We start from the raw sequence: 16,229 nt of genomic DNA, 5'->3' as shown, positions 1-16,229 counted from the left end.
ATGCCACTCACAGCCGTGTTCTGCCGGTGGGGTTGGATATTGGCCTAAAGTAACTATAACTCACGCCCTGGTAAGCAATTCTAACTAACTCCCTTATTACATCACTCATTCCATGTTCTATGACATCATTACTAGTATCAGTGCAATATTTGAAATAACGTGATGACAACACTGTGCATGGCTGGGGTGCGAGTTCTAGTTACTTTATGGCATGAGTGAGTTACTTGAGACAACTATATATGGTCAATTTCAGTGGTTTTCTTTGTTTGAATAGATATGTTTTAACTGACATTTTCGCCTAACTACAACATCCTTTAACCTTTGTTTTTGTAGTGAATATCTAAGTTTTTTATTTTACTATAGATTAAGATATTAATACAATTCCTAACTATTTCATCACTTTAACCCCTTCGCTGCTAAGCTCCACCCCCCCCACCTCCCTCCCTCCCACTTCGCTCCCACTGGTGCTTAGCTTTGTTTTTTTGGCTATTTGGGTTTGTTTGCTTTTAGGCCCCCGTAACGTTTTGTCCACATAAGGTATTCATGGCAAATTTGTGTCCTTTTCTTCTAACACTCTGAGGATTCTAAAGATACTCAGAGTTTGTGGATTCCCCTGGAGGGAACAGAGAAATTAGCTAAAATACAGCTAAACATTGGAATTTGGGGGAAAAATGGGAAAAAAGTGCTGCAGAAGAAAGAGGTTTTTTTTCCCCCTGCAAATGGTATCAACAAAGGGCTTGTGATGCTAAACTCACCATCCTCCCAGCTTTCAGGATCAGGCAGACTTTTGTCAGAAAACCAAAATTGCAACAGTTTTGGCATTTTATTTGGAAATAGTCTATTTTCCTATTTTATTGTGCTTTCAACTTGCTTACAGTTAGTTGTAGAAATGGCTGTAAAAGCAATACTGGATCTCAGAAGGCTATTAATTTCTGAAAGGTAGACAAATGTCTGAATTCAGCAAGGGTCATATGTGCAGTTGAAATAAAATAAAAATTGAAATTGAGTTGGAAAAAAACAGCCAATTGTGCCATTGTTTTCACCTGTAACTTCTTGTAAGTATGGCAGATTTTTTTAAGCAATATACTGTTACATCTATTGGACCCTTCTGGTTGCAGGGACATATAAGACTTGTAGGTTCAACAAGAACCCGAGTTACTCAGAGCCAATAACTGAGCTGTGCCTTGCAATAAGCATGTCACCCCAGTGGTACTCATGTTGATTGAAGGCCATTGGAAAGCAAGTCCAGGCATGACTGAAGGCGGCTTACTTACCGCTAAAGCAATCTTAACTTTCATCAAAGTGCTTGGCAGACCAATGTGGTGGGAGACAGGATCTTTTTACTTGTAGATCACCTATGTCAATTCACGCTTTTGTTGGCCATGTTTGGAATGCATCCCTATCTCCAGAGAGAGAGGCCACTATTGCTTGCAGCCAGTTCTTCCAGGTCAGACACAGGACTTCCTGCTGGTACACATCAGAGCAGGTGGAGCAGATCTCTCCAGCACTTAACATCTAAACCCAGGGATGCACCTGATTATGTGAAAGCCTGAATTGACAGGTCACCCTACAATTCGTGCCCCAGGCCTGGATTTGTTGGCTCCCATTAGCTCCCTGGGTCTTTCACCTATATGAACCTCTTGTCTCTGTGACGTGAAGAAAGAAGGTCTTTGGGAATCGTGTAAGTCGGGGGAGGCTCCCACTAAAAATAAATGGCTGTTGTACACTCCGCACAAACACCTAGAAGTAAATGGCCAGGTGTGAGTTTTACGCACAAAAAATCACTCCATTGTGGTGACAATCTCTATTTGTAGTTTCTTTTTAAGAGCTATTTTCCTAAATGTGCTGTCCCGTAAGCAGACATTATATGATAATAATGATTTATGTTTCTATTCTTATGTAGAAGTGGATGAAAGTTGTAGAAAATGGTAAATTGGACATTATCAATTCTGTTTCCTGAAAATGTGTATTCAGTTTGATGAAATCAGTGCTTTAAATGGAAATATAGAAGCACAGGTACTCGATCTTTAGAGTACCTCTTACGAAGTGCCGGTACTCTCCCATTAATTATATAGGAGCAGTGCTGAAAAGTGCAGGTACTCTGCCATTGAAATTAAAGAAGTGCAGGTACTCAGTACTAGAAAGCACCTGCCAATTTATAGCACTGAATGAAATAGAATCTAAATGCCTGCAGATTCATTTTAATCGCACCCACTGTGGATTACGACTAAGAAGTTATAAATTCTGACCACTATTGGAGAAGGAGTGAAGGAAAGAGAAGGAAGCAGCACGTGAGCAGTAGGATAGCGAAAGTCGAAGCGAAGCCATGGAGATGGAAAACCAGCAGTGTGATATGTGGATTAATGCTGTGAACCCTGGAAAACAAGGCTGCACTGTTGGCCTGGGTCAAAGAAATGGGAACCTCCTTGGTGCAGGTTAACGGTCAGCAGAAGTACGGCGGACCTCTCCCTGAATGGGCAGGTGTCCCCCCTCTCTCCTGCTCTGAGGTGTTCATTGGCAAGCTGCCTCAAGACATCTACGAAAATAAATTGATCCCCCTCTTTCAGAGCGTGGGCAAACTGTATGAATTCCACCTTATGATGACGTTCAGCGGCCTGAACCGGCTTTGCCTACGCCCGGTACATCAGCCGGCGAAACCCCCAGTCTGCCATTGCTGCGCTGAACTGCTACGAAGTGCAGAAAGACCACCACATTGTCGTGTGTCGGAGCACCGAGAAGTGTGAGCTGTGCGTCGACGCCGTGCCCGGCCGCCTGGAGCAGGGGAAGCTGAAAATGGCACTACAGCAGCTGACATCCGGAATTGAGGACACCGCTTTGTACCCATGCCCCACCAAGAAACGCGAACTTCTGGCTGTGTCAAATATAACTCTCACCAAGCTGCAGAAATGGCCTAAAAAGTCTTAGAGGAAGATAACTTGAGGTTGTATGGATAGAAGCTTAGTGTGGACTGGCTGAAACCGGACTTAAAGCAAAAACTACAAATTGTTTCAGAGAAAACCACCACCTCCCCTAGTGAGCCAAATTGGGCAATTTCATCTGTTCCTGCCCAGCAGTCTGAGAAGAAGAAACGGGACCAGCTGAAATCCCGTGGCTGTATAGTGGATTTCCTATGCATACTTTACCAAAAGATGCAGCTGGGCTCTCCAGTATTCTTGACCAACATCTTGACTGTTAGCCTAGAGGGACTGATGCGCTTCTGGTATCAGATTGTAATTCCAGGCTAAACAATTCCATTCAGTGGGTACACCTGGGTCATGCCTGACAAAATGGGTTTGCGAAACTAGCATGATCAGACATAGGAGGTTGTTGCTCTACTAGCCCTAAAATCACTTGGTGGGTACAAAAATTAGATCATTTGTTAGCAGGGTGAATTTTAAAGCAAATTGTGTAAGAGTGTGAATGGGACAATCTGCAATGTTTAACCCCTTCCCTGCAGGGCATATTCCCCAGCTGTGCTGGGGGGAGCACACAGCACCCCCATGCTCATGACGAGGTCAGCTCGTCATGAGGCACAGAGCTCGCACAGCAGGGGAATTAGCCCAGCATGCTAGCGTTCCAACGGTCATGACGAGCTCAGCTCGTCATGAGCACACGAGCACCGTGGCTCATGACGAGCAGACCTCGTCATGAGCATGCAAGGTGTTAATGTATGCCTGCAAGTAAGGTGAGATTCCCTCATTAAGTAATTTTCATTAGGGGAATGGACTTGACTTCCCTGTGAAAGGATGGGCACACTTTCCTTCATCTCTCCTTTCTGTTTCCTTCCGCCCCCGCCTGCCAACTCACCGACGATCTGCCAATGAAGGATGCAATTCAGAGTGGGTGACGCCTGAGTGGCTATGGAGGGGATAGGCTGGGGATCAACCCTCTGGCCATCTCCTACCTTTTCCCGGTTTAACCGCAGTGGCCCGACCCTCTGCTTCACCTTCCTGAATGGCGACTGGGACAAGCGAGTGTTGTTTCCCCCCGCATGGGTGCAGCCGAGAGAATTCCGTGGCACTACGATATAATTGCCTTGAGTCAGGGTAGGAGCGCCCTCTTGGCCCCCGCTGCTGCCCCTCCCTTTTCCGGGGCTACTGCCTGGGCACCCGGACTGACTTTGCGGCATACAGAATCGACGAGTCTACTGCCCCGAACGTGTGCATGTAAGTCTATAGCAATTCATTTGGTAAAATATAAATAGTGAAAAATAGGTATCGAGGAAACCTTTGTATTTCCTAAATGAGAACCAAATATAGAATTTAGAAGCAGTGGTTATTTGCACATCTCCGAAATTGTGGGTACCCGCACTAGCATGTAAATTAGAGGACATTTTTCAAAATTACTTCTTTTTTACACATTCTCTTACATTTGGATGGCAGAAATGTATTGAAAGTCAATAACACCTGTTCTACTGTTCTGTGTCATCCCCCCCTCCCCCACAAGTCTCCTGATAAAAATGTTACCTCACTTGTGTGGGTAGGCCTAGTGCCCACAACAAGAAACAGCCCAAAACGCAACATGGACCCATCATATTTTTACAGTGAAAACCGACCCTTTTTTAGGTCTCGTGTGCGAACGCAGCGCATGCGCTGATTTGCTTGCGTGACTATTGCTGCCGCTTTCTATCCCGAAGGGAGACAGGAGGTGGCACGCGTGGACAGGAGATGTGCACATCTCCTGTCCGCACGTGCCACCGCCTGTCTCCCTCCAGGACAGAAAGCGGCAGCAATAGTCTGTCTGTCCCCGGAGGCTGGCAGCGCGCGCATCGCGCACTTTCAGTCACCCCCCCCCCGTTGGTTCAACATTAGATGCCGCCGCAAATAAACAGTACTTGCAAAAGTGCATTTTTCTCGTAAAGTGTACAATGCCTGCAGGGAAAAGTGGAGGAAGGATGGAGAAAGGGGCGAAGGTTGCGTGTGTGTTTTGAATACAGGAAGCAGCATTTTAAATATTAATAGCAAACTTCAAAACATTTTGCACACAGTCGATATTTTATCTGAACAAATTGCAAATGTGTTACGCAGTTTCAAAATGAAAGCGTCTCCTCAGCATTAAAAAAAAAAAATTAATTTGCATTATACAATTCGAAAGGCCAGATCTGTACAATCACAGTTTCAAATCACACTGCAAACATTTGACTGAAGTCTCTTGGAATTCTTTCATAAATGGCCATCTAGCGGATTCTTTCGTGCCATTTGAGGCAATTAAAGAACATATGAAATTTATGAATAGAAAATTCATATCTAGAGCTAGGTCTTGCTAATAAATTGATCAGCTTAAAGAAATCTTTTTGTCCACAGGGATCAACAGATACATGGAGTCAGGAAACGTATTCAAGAAAGGTGGTCTTCTTATCATGATATAATGGACATTTGCATCTTTCATTGGTAAATGCAAAAAAATCTGGACAAGCACAAACCTAGGCACCTCACGTTTGTGGTCCTCACTTGTTTGCAATGTGCCTACATGTGGATTTTGGACACTCACTCAGCTGGCACCTAGGGAAACATAGCAAACCTGTACATTTTTTAAAACTAGACACCCAGGGGAATCCAGAATGGGGTGACGAGTGTGGCTCTTACCAGGTTCTGTCAACGAGAATCCCTTGCAAACCTCAAACTTTGTAAAAAAAAAAGAAATAAATTAAAAAAAATAAGAATTTCTTCACTTTTCTGTGATGGAAAGTTCTGGAATCTGTGGAGCCACACAAACTTCCACCCACCCAGGTCAAACATGTCTTGGTTTGGGAGGTTTCCCTAGATGGCTGCCGAGCCCGAGTCCAAACACACTGGTGACCCCCCTTTCAAAACCAGGTATCTGTGATTGATAATTTTGATGTCTTCACAATTCGTTTTGGGTCCTTTCCTGTAGCCGGCACTTGGCCCACCCACGCAAGCGAGGTAGCATTTTTATCAGGAGACCTCGGGGAACACTAGGTGGTAGGACATTTGTGTCAGCCTGGTGATACCACAACTTTCCCACACAGAAAATTGAGGAAAACGTAACATTTTTAGCTAAATTTGAGGTTTGCAGGGGATTCTGGGTAGGAAAATGTTGGGAGATCCACGCCTCAGGGTGTCGTGTTTTGAGAAATGTCTGCGTTTGGTAGGTTTCCCTAGATTGCCCCTGAGAAGAACCAAAAAATCATGTAACCCCTTTGCAAAACCAGTTTGTTTTACGCTAGACAGTGGGGTACCTGTGTTTTTGGTCCGGGCTTCACAGCCATATAGGGAAACCAACCAAAACCAGAGATTTTTTAAACTAGATACCCGGTGGAGTCCAGGGAGGTGTGACTTGCATGGATCCCCCTACATTTTCTTACCCATAATCCCCTCCAAACATCAAATTTAGCTAAAAATCCAAATGTTCCTCATTTTCGTGTGAGAAAGTTGTGGGATCACAGCAACGGCACAAATTTCCTGCCACTCAGCGTTTCCCTTTGGTCTCCTGATTAAAATGATACCGCACTTGTGTGGGTGTGCCAAGTGCCTGCGACAGGGAAGGACAAAAAGCCTGTTGCGATTGAGGGGGAACCAAAGTGGGTCCAAAAGGGCAGTTTCTTTTTTAGGCTGACTCTGCTTTAGGCACCCACAGAAGTGAGGTATCATTTGGATCGATAGGCGGAGGGGAACGCTGGGTGTTCGGAAATTTTTACTAGCACAGTGATCCTATAACTTTCCCACAGAGAAATGTCAGGAAAATATGACTTTTTTGCTATATTTGAGGTTTGCAGGGGAATCTGGGTAAAAAAAAAAAAAAAAAACACTGAGGGATCCACATTGCAAGTCCACGCACACCCAGCATGGCCGGTGTCCTGGACGAGCGGCGGGGGGAGGTGGGGCGGGCATAGGTGTCACCAGTGTGAAGAAAAAAAACGTACCTGTAGCCAGCCAGGTTACGCTCTTTTCTTTTCCAGGCGGCACAGGCTACCAGAATGCCCTGCGGCCAATTGTGAAGCTTCTCTCACGCATAAGAGCAGCTTCAGGATTGGTTTGGCACCATCGATTGGTTGTTCAGGACAGACTGAGTCTGTGCCTGATCTCTCCAACCCAGCTGCATTTATGGGTGTAAGAGAGCTTTCACTGCGCATGACAGTTTGGCCGACCTGAGACGGCCGGCCAAACCGTCATGCACAGTGAAGTGAGTGCATCAATCATCCCCTCAGTCACATCCCCTGGCCCTCCCCCCAAGACTGGGCAAGAAAGGAAAAATAAAATGAACATTTATCATCGTTTTATTTTTCCTTTCCTGCCGTGTTTGGGAGGGGCGACGCTCTTCTGCCATAGCCAAGGAGCATCCGCTGCGCACTACGCCAGCCAAGCACGAGCCATGCACACCGCTTGCCAAGCACCAGCCACCCACACCGCCAGCCAAGCACCATCTACACACACAGCAAGCCAAGCACCAGTCCATGAACACCGCCAGTCCATGCACATCTCTAAGCAAACGTGTCTGCACACACCACCACCAAGCACTATTCCACACACACACGACCAGTCAAGTGCAAGTCCACACACGCCGCCAGCAAAATGCCAGTACACATACAGCCAGCCAAACGCCAGTACATGCAGAACGTCAGCAGCTCTCCAGTTCATACCCACACACAGAAACGTTCCGTGGTATCTAGTGGTTTTCAGCCCTACTTGGGGGTCAGATGAACATAGAAATATTGCTGATCTGACCCCAAAGGGGATGGAAACAGTCAAAATGTGTCCATAGAAAAAGGGGAGCGACCCTTGTGTCCAAGGGGCCGCTCTCTGACATGCACATAAGCATATCCCTGGTATCTAGAGGGCTGTCTGCCACCCTGTGAGGCAGATCGGGGGTAATAACCCCCATCTTGCCCACTAGGGGGTCAGAAAAAAGTACAATTTGTGTTTGGGGGCATTGGCATGTCCATTTTGGGCAGCCCCCACCCCTACGTATAAAAAAACAATCTCTGGTGCCTAGTGGACTTTCTGCCCCCCCCCCCTGGGGGTCAGATCAGGGACTATTGGGGCACTGGTATGCCCCTTCTAGTCAGCCACCACCCCTCAAATACAAAAAATTGTCCCTGGCTGCCTAGTGGGCTGCCTGCCTCCCGTGGAAAGGATCGGGGCCATTACCTACACCTGCCCCCAAGGGCAACAGAAACTGTCTAATTGGTAGGGGTGGGAGCTGCCCAAAATGGGCATGCCAGTGCCCCACTCCAACGTATTTAAAAAACAAAAAAATCCCTTCTGCTTAGTGGACTTTGTGCCACCCCCCCAGGAGGCAGATCAGGGGCTGTTACCCCCACAAACAAAACCCTGGTGCTAGTGAGCTTTCTGCCCCCCCCAGGCAGATCAAGGGTGACCCCCATTTGCCACCCGAGATGGGGGGGGGGGGCACGGACGGAAAAAAAAGTTACCGCTTTCCAGACGGACTAGGGAGCAAGATGGCGTCCGCGGTGGACGCGTGAGCGAACCACTCCTGCTGGACCTCTCGGACATCGCCGTTAGAGTGGAGGAGAAGAGAGGGAAATTGTAGTCTGGCTTCAGTAGAGCTATAATCATACTCACTGCTGTCTATAGATCTTCTCGCTGATTGCAAGCTTGTTGTGACGGGTTGCAGTTCGGATGCTGCGGCTGCGGCACTCTGTGGCATTGAGAGCGTGGTGGTGGCGGAGCAGAGGCCGGTGGGCATTCCTGGAGGACCGGCTCACCAGTGCTGCAACCGTGGACGAGGTCGAGCGCAGGGAGGACCAGCCGAGGAGTAAGCTGACGATGTGGAGAGTGCAACCGGGTCTGCTAAGGCAAGGGCTGCTGCACAGGCGGAGAAGGGGGGCAAGGCAACTGACAAGGTAACTGATTTAGGCTCCGGTGTGGCGGCTACTCGGGTCAAAGTAGCGGCTGCCGCACTGACAGTGGGCAAGAAAATCCCGGAGCTATTCTTGGCTGCAAAGAATAAGGAGACTGAAAGGCAGCAGCGAGGGGGCAAAGCTCAGCTACCAGAGGGGAGTCTAGGGACTCCGGTTCAGTTGGACACTGATGTGGAGGTAGAGCTGGCTGAAAATAGAGAAGGGTTCCAGGGCAATGAGACTCTTAACACTTTTAACGCCTCAGATAATTATTTATTACTGGAAATGGAAGCCACAAATGCAGCAACAGATGTAACGGCTATGAATAGGAGTATGGTGGCTATTTCTACAAAGGCTGTCCCTCGATCTATGGAAGCTGATTCTAGCGCAAAAGTGGATAGTCAGGACTATCTGGAACATCAGCCACAGCTCCCTGAGACAGACTCCGCTGACTTCTATTCCCTCTCAGAGCAGTCGATGTCTTCTTCAGAGGATCTTGCCCAACAGTACGCAACGCACATGAGTATGGGGGATGGTAGCATGCATAGCAGCTTGGACTTGGAAGATCAGCCAGAGAACGATCTCCAAACAGTGAGAAAATTGTGTTTGAATGCAGATGGAAAAGAGATGCTTTCAAAGAATCCTGAGACGGGTGATTTACTGTCCGGTACAGGGGTAGAGCCGAATGAAATCTCATTGGCTTTGATTTACCAGTCAATTATGCAGCACCGGGAAGAAACTCGAGAAGAGAGCCAAAGGGTTCAGAACTCCTGTCGCAGACTGCAGAATTCGGTTAGGCGCTTGGTCAAATCACATGCTGAATTTTTGTCAAGAGTAAATGAAGCTGAAGCACGCATATCCAGCTTGGAGGAGGAAGTATCTCAACACAAGACGGTTATTGAGACTCATTTGGCTACCAAGGAAGATATTAACTGGAAGCTAGCGGACATAGAGAACAGGTCTCGCCGAAATAACTTGAGGGTTCTGCCAATTCCTGAAGGGAAGGAGGGGTCGGATGCCCGAGGGTTTATTGTCGACCTTTTTAGAAAAGCATTACCGGAAGTTACAAAGTGGGACTGGGATAGGGAGGTCGAGCGGGCGCACCGATTCCCATTTTCTATTAGAGCTGATCAGCGAGACCAGAAGCCGAGAGCTATATTAGTGGCATTCAATAGTTTTCGTGCCCGTGAGGAGGTATTCGTGAAAGCATGGCCAGACAAGAAAATAAGTGGAGGTGACTTTGAATACTTTGTGCGCCCTGATTTATGCAATCTCTAGAGCTACGTTGGCAGTATCGTCAAATGATTCCTGAATTTCAAGCCAAGGGAGCTCATGTATTCTTAATGTTTCCTGCCAAAATGAAAATAATCTATAAAGAGCGCACATGTTTTTTTACAACAATAAGATCAGCCAAAGAATTTTTGGGTTTAATGTAGTGCAACTAGTTAAGTAGATAACAACGGACAGGATGCTCTTAGATTATAGGGCTAAAGAATTTATTGAGGCTTCGTTTTTTTTTCTTCCTTTCTTCTTTTTCACTTTTGCTGTGTGTGATGTATGGGTAGTAAGGATTGTTCTTTGCCCGATGGTAAAGGCAGGAGGGGTGATGGTGAGCTCGCATCTAAAGGACCATAAGTCCTAAGGCCTCGTTAATGAGGGGGGAAGGTAGCCGGGGAAGGGGGGTGGGCTTTCAAGGGTGATGGGGGGGGGGAAGGGGTCATGGTGGGGGGCTGGGGGGGTTGGGGGGTAAAAAGGGGGAAATATTTTCAAAGCAGCAGGAAATGGTACAAATTGCAAACTGTATATCAAAATGTGTATATAAGAGGTTATAAAAGACAAGAGGGAGATGTAAAGCCACTGTAGTTTCTTTATTTGTTTTGTTACAGATATATTGGGGTAGTGGAGAGAGGATCGATGTATAACTTTGACAATGCCGGGTAAAGGGATAAAGATTTGTACGTTAAATGTATCAGGCCTTAACAACTGGGCAAAGTGTAGAAATGTGGCAGCAGAAGTTCGTCAAATTCTCTGCATTCAGGAGACACATATTCCATGGGCTAACAGAGCGATATTAAAGATTTAGGTTTTACGCTATTATCTGTTTCTGGGCAGCTTGGTATGACTAGGGGGTAGCAATTTTAGCAGCTAGCGGTTTGGTGAGGTGTGGGCGAAGGCTGGCGGATAAGCTGGGTAGGTGGGCCATTGTGGAGTGTGAGTTAGAAGGTTATCACTTCACGTTGTGTACAGTTTATGGGTCCAATTTGGACGAGCCAGGTCTTTTGTATGACTTAAACATAGAATTAGCGGTATGGCCAGCCTCCCTGATAATGTGTGGACATTTTAACATTAATTTGACAAACCAGGCATTTTTAGAGGGGCATCAGAAATATGCTAACCTAAACCTAAAGTTTTTAAAGCACTTTATGACTTAAGTCGGGATCACGGGCTGGTTGATGCGTGGGGTAAAATAAAGGGACAACAGTTGGGATTCACTTTTTACTCACATCCACATAAAAAAATAGTTAGGTTGGATAATTTTTTTGCACCCTCTTATTTACAAAATGGTGCATTCATTGAGGTATTCCCGAGGATATCGTCGGATCATGCCCCTGTAGTTTTAGTGCTTCTGGCCGTTCGGGCTAGGAAGCCGCATAATTTTTTTTACATTTGATAGGAAATTGTGTTTAAACAATAAATTCAAGGAGCATATGGGGATTTGGATTAGGGATTTCTTTTTGCAAAACAGGCTGTCCGCACCGATTGATATAATTTGGGATTCATTTAAAGCCTGTTTGAGGGGAAGTGCTTAGTTTTAGTTTATATTTACAGAAGAAGCAAAAGGAGGACCTGGCTGGGTATTACGAGGCTCTCAGGGGGGGCGGAATGTGGGTTAACGAGAGGTATTGTCTCAGGTATGCAGGATATTTCTGAGTTATTAAATACAGTGGCCAAATGTAGGTCGAGGGTTCTTGGCTTCTGGCGTGAAGAGAATGCTAGGAAATATCTTATTTCGAAACAACAACTTCATGAGTTTGGCGAGACTGTAGGCAGAGCACTGGCACTGCGCCTGAGAATGAAGGGCTCGGCGAGAGCTATCCAGAATATGAAAGATAAGAATGGTATGACACATTCAGACCCGCAAAAGATACTTGCTATATTTCAGGAATTCTATGTTGGTTTGTATACACATCAAGGAGATGGAGATGGGGGGAACAACGGTATGGGGTATGAGGAAGCGGTAGAATTAGATCCAATGCTTGTAGAACAGCTGGATTCCCAGATATCCTTAATAGAATTAGAAAGGGCAGTAAAAAGCCTAGCGGCAGGAAAAGCAGCAGGGCCGGACAGAATACCGGTGGAGGTGTATAGGCTTTTCTTCCCGCTTATTAAGAATGAGATGCTGAAGGTATTCCTGCAGGTGCAGGCGGGGCAACCACCTAAATCATGGTCGGAAGCTACAATTGCGTTTTTTTGCAAGAAAGATAAACCTCCAGACTTGGTTGGGTCATATCGGCCAATTTCCTTATTAAAATGCGATAAGATTTACTCTAAAATCTTGGCTAATCGCCTTTCCTCAGTTATCACCTCCTTGGTGTCTGTGAATCAGCATGGTTTCATTCCCCAACGGGAAACTACGGAACATATTAATAAAGTTGTTACGTTGTTTGATTTGGCCAGCGTGGAAAAAAGGGAATTAGCATTAATATTGCTGGACGCGGAAAACCCGTTCGATCGAGTGGAGTGGGGGTACCTGTGGCAGATAATGGAGCGAAATGGTTTTGGACAGAATATTTTGAAAGCTATAAGGTCATTATATGAGTTGCCCACTGCGAAGATATCTGCAATGAGTTTGGTTTCAGATGTGGTTCCTATTACCCGAGGCACACGGCAGGGCTGTTCCTGCTCTCCTTTATTATTTGCTTGGTACATAAATCCTTTTTTAGAACGATTATTGCACAATGTCCAAATTCCTCCCTTTTTGGTTCATGGTTATGAATTTTCTGTTTTTGCATACGCTGATGATTTAGCTGTGCTTACTGTCATAGTCATAGTCAAAATCTTTATTTGGTTATTCATACAAAAACAACCATAAAAGCACAATTTAATAAAAACACAAATAAAATCAGATATCTAAAAGCCACATATCCAGAGTTTACAATCACCGTTAATCAGATACAACATTAACAACAGTTCTAGGCAATTAACCCTCCATGCTATTTCTAAATTTTATGGCCAATTTTAAGAAGCCAGTTACAAATAAAGTGCATTCGTGAGTTAGCAGCTGTAAATAACAAAGTGCAGGTCTAACTTGGTTAAAATTCAGTTTTTTAAGAATAGGCTTAAGATACAACCTCCGAGGTATATTATAAAAAGGACAAATAAATAAAAAGTGCACCAGATCCTGCGGCGACACGTTGTCGCAGCCGCAGGGTGGTAGCACTTGACCTCGGTGGCTGCCTTTTGGAACAGCTAGCAATAGGTGGAAAAAGTCCAGACGGAACCTGGTTAACAAATAACGATCATAGCCCGACATTGGCCAGGACAAATAGGGTTCCATACTTGGTGTGGATCTCAGAACAACATAATTCCGGACACTGCATTTATTTAATTCCACCTCCTCAAGGTACAAATATTGTGAGAGGGAAAAAAAATTCCTCACAAACTCTACATCAGCTGTAATAATAGAGTCGGGGTTTACAAAGAGCTCTGGGCGCCCCAGTCCAGAGAAGCAAACTTTTAGATATTTTAACCACTGGATTTTAAGCATATTATCCCAGCATAAAGCTTCTCTCAGGAGTTGGTGATTTAGAGGCAGGTCTTTATTTAGCCAACATTTTAACCAGCAAATTAATGGTCGTAGTGCTATGGTATCACTTAGAAAGGGAGTGCCTAATTCTTCATGCACAGCTGGCAGTTCCCCTAGGAACCCCCAGCAGCTGTTTCAGAAAATTATTTTCTGCCACCACAAGGTCATTAACTGCCGTGTGCCCCCATAACTCACTTCCATAGCAGCCTACCGCCACGCTCTTGGCCTGATAAATTTTTAACAGCGCGGCAATTGGGCGTTTGCCCATTTTCCTGGCAAAGTTAAAAATGGCTGCATTTGCCCGCATCATCTCCCCCCTTTTCCTCTTGACTGCAGGGCCCCATTTCAACTGATTGTCGAACAAGACACCCAGATATGAAAAGGTTTTTGTTGTAGGGATCTTCTCCCCATTAACATGAAATGGGAACGTCTTCTTATAACCTTTCCCCACATTCATTACAAAAGATTTTGTGTTGTTAATGGCAAGATCTCGGGATTTCATAAAGCTAAAAAAGGTGTCAAGTAGAAATTGAAGCCCTTTTGCGGTCCTAGCCAACAAAACGGCGTCATCCGCATAAAGTAAGACAGGTAACCCTTTGCGCCCGACATATAGTCTGCACCTGTATTTAAAAGATTCTCCTCCAAATTATTAATATATAAATTAAAAAGAAATGGGGCCAATATACAGCCCTGTCTGACACCCCGGTGTACTCCAAAGTCCCTAGTTACCTTTAGATCCTGGCAGTACCTTACGTTGGCCCGGGTGTCCTGGTGTAAATCCGCCAATAAGTTAACAAGATTTTGCTCCACACCCATGTTGCCCATGACCTCCCAAAGCTTAGCCCGGTCAACACAGTCGAAGGCTGAGGAGAGGTCCATAAAGGCCATGTGAATTGTACCCTGGCGTGCCAAAGTGTATTTTCCCAGGACCATATACAAATTGAGGCACTGTGAGATGGTGGAGTGGCCTGGCTGGAAGCCATATTGGATCGGGGAGATTATATTGTGCTCTTCCGCCCAGGCTGTTAATCTATTCAGGATTACACCACCCGCTACTTTGACCATGGAGTCAATTAAAGATATTGGTCTGTAACAGGACGTGCTGTTGCGGTCCCCATTTTTAAAAACTGGGACTATCGTGGAAACCCCCCCATGACCTTGGGCATCATCAGCGGCTGCATTAAGCACGGCGGCAAGAACAGGCGCCCACAGCGATACCCGTGATTTAAAGAGGTCCGGGGGCAGGCCGTCGGGCCCTGGGGCTTTGTTACTTGTTAAGCCCTTAATTTCCTTTTCAACCTCACGAATGGAAAAGCACAGAGGGTTAACTCCTAAAACACCTTTTTTTGATTCTGGCTGTGGCATGTTACTATTAAAAATAGATCTAAAATGAGAAACCCACTCTTCTGTTATATTGGTGCCCACAGAGGAATCGCCTGATGATTCAAACAGGGGTTTATTTATAATTTCCCAAAATTTCGCACTATTTCCAAGAACTTTGGGATCTAACAAGTTTTCCCAGATGGAGGCTTTCACTTCTGCTTTCACTTCTGCTTTACGTTTGACCAAAGCCTTTTTGTAGCTAAGGCGTGACGCCCGGATTCGTGACAGATCCCTAGGTCTGGCCTTTAGAGCCGCCTTTAAGTCACGATTTGCCTTAGAGCAAGAGTGATCAAACCACTTTGGGTCGCTACGAACCTGACCTGAAGAGTGTACGGTTAACATTGCCCCAACTTTCGTAACAATACCATCAAAAGCTGAGAGAATCTCCTGGGCTGAGGGTGCTGGGGACACGCAAAGTGACAACTCGGCATCACACGTATTATGAATCTTATCATACAGTTGGTCAGAGTTCACCAGTGCCCACTTTAAACGTAGTTTACCGTCTGTACATTTTAAAGCCCCACCGTCTATCCTCTTCTCTCGTGGTTTTAGCATCTTACCTCCCAGTTGAATACAAACTGGATTGTGAACACTAAGTTGGTTCTCCTGAATTTTAAAACCTGATATAGAGGAGCCAAGGACACTGGAGAGAAGTATGTGGTTAATATAGGATCCCCCCGTGTTACCTTTGTATGTGGGTACTTCATGAAAGGTATGGTCATCTACCAGAGACATAGCTGAGGTTAAGTCAAATTCGTTCAAGAATTCATTCAGCAAGTTGCCCCGGCGAGTGTGATCAAAGTGGAAGCCTCTTAGTCTGTGACAACCCAGTAAGCCGGTTACAGTATTTGCTGGGTTCCCACAGGGATGTACATTAAGGTCCCCTGCAATAAGGATGTGAAGTGAGAGGCTCTCCAAGTTATTCCTGAGAAAATTACCTAGGTCAGCAAGCCTACAATCCCCTTTTTGGTTTACAGCGTTATAGAAATTGATCAAGGTTAATGATTCTTTCCCGCTTTTAACCATCAATACTTGGATATCATTATTACAAAAGGAATACTTTTTGACAGTACATGTTAGTGCTAAATCGATATACACAGCCAGTCCCCCTTTAGCTCTGCTGCTCCTTGACGGCTCGGCTGGTACAAAGAAGCTTTTATACCCTTCTATGAATACATTGTTCCCTACCAACCATGTCTCTTGCAGGCATATCACTGA

At 45.6% G+C, this 16,229-nt stretch overlaps 1 pseudogene; it reads left to right on the top strand.

Annotated features, from left to right (window-relative positions):
• The first annotated feature begins 2,326 nt into the window (after positions 1-2,326).
• LOC144798007 (dead end protein homolog 1 pseudogene) lies at positions 2,327-3,371 on the top strand (annotated as a pseudogene).
• The last annotated feature ends 12,858 nt before the right edge of the window (positions 3,372-16,229 follow it).

The sequence above is a fragment of the Lissotriton helveticus genome, chromosome 12, assembly GCF_964261635.1.
Source record: "Lissotriton helveticus chromosome 12, aLisHel1.1, whole genome shotgun sequence".
NCBI lineage: Eukaryota > Metazoa > Chordata > Amphibia > Caudata > Salamandridae > Lissotriton > Lissotriton helveticus.
This window is presented reverse-complemented; position numbering and strand designations above follow the sequence as displayed.